Here is a 1,154-nt window from a genome sequence, read left to right as displayed (position 1 = left end):
AGTAAATTTTGAATCTCCCTGTGCTTTTTGCATTTTCTTTGTCGACGATCTTTGGGAACGACCTTGTTAGTTTAGGTTTTATTTTCAGCATTCGTCTCTTACAATTGTGTTACCTAGATTTAGCCGAGCATAGTCGTCGTCGCCTAGTCCCTGTGGGGAACACGACACTCACAGTTTGGGCGAAATATCCCGCTGTACTTACAATTGATCATTTTGGCGCCGTTGCCGGGGACTAGCGTCGAGCGATTATGTTGGCTATAGACTAGGTTTATTTTAGTTCCGTGTTTAATTCGTCGTGTATTTAATTTGTTGTGTTTCTTTTATATATTTTTTCCTTGCTGTTGCTTTGGCTTATTAGGATACTAACATTCTAACTAGTATTTACTGTTTGAGTGTGCGTAGGAAATCTGAACTATTTACAGGTTGATTGATAGTTACACTTGGTGGAGATATGGCGATGCTTTGTGATGTTTGGATGCCAAGCAGCCAATGCTATTCCACAGGGCCACTTTGGCCATCTTTTGAGGCGGAAAATTTTGAGCTAAAGCCTGGTCTTATTGCTTTGGTTCAACAACAACAGTTTGGAGGACTGCCTACTGAGGATCCCAATGAGCACTTACACCGAGTCATGGAGTATTCAGATACAGTCAAGTACCATGGAGTTCCTCAAGATGCAATCATGTGCAGGTTGTTCACATTCTCTCTCCGTGATGATGCTCGTGCTTGGTATCGATCCTTGCCATCAAGGTTATACAGTTGGAATGAGATATCACGAGCTTTCTTGGATAAATATTTCTCACTACACAAGCAGTCCGCAATTCGAGATGACATCTTCAATTTCATTCAGCGTGAAGGCGAGAGCGTGTATGATGCTTGGGAGAGATACAAAGCCTTATTCAGGAGATGTCCTAACCACGGGCTCGAGAGATGGTTAGAGCTGCAGATATTCTATAGAGGATTGACTTCGGACACTCGAGCTTACGTCGATATGGCAGCGGGTGGAGCAAACAAGACACTTGATGATGCTTTTCTGCTGATTGAGAACATAGCCTTCCACCAACTTCAGTGGTACAATGAGAAGCCCACCTCTGGTCTAGTTGCTTGCTTGCAACAATTCACTTCATCGCAGCAAGAATGTCTTACACAAAAGCCGG

General features: G+C 43.2%; 1 non-coding gene across 1 annotated transcript; it reads right to left on the bottom strand.

The window, feature by feature from the left end:
* Positions 1-817: 817 nt before the first annotated feature.
* LOC120962178 (small nucleolar RNA R71) lies at positions 818-921 on the bottom strand. Its single transcript, XR_005753026.1, has one exon. It is a non-coding gene; the product is annotated as a small nucleolar RNA R71 (small nucleolar RNA).
* Positions 922-1,154: the final 233 nt, after the last annotated feature.

Source organism: Aegilops tauschii, chromosome 3 (assembly GCF_002575655.3).
Source record: "Aegilops tauschii subsp. strangulata cultivar AL8/78 chromosome 3, Aet v6.0, whole genome shotgun sequence".
Lineage (NCBI taxonomy): Eukaryota > Viridiplantae > Streptophyta > Magnoliopsida > Poales > Poaceae > Aegilops > Aegilops tauschii.
The sequence above is the reverse complement of the archived record's forward strand: the minus strand, read 5'-3'. Positions and strand labels throughout refer to the sequence as shown.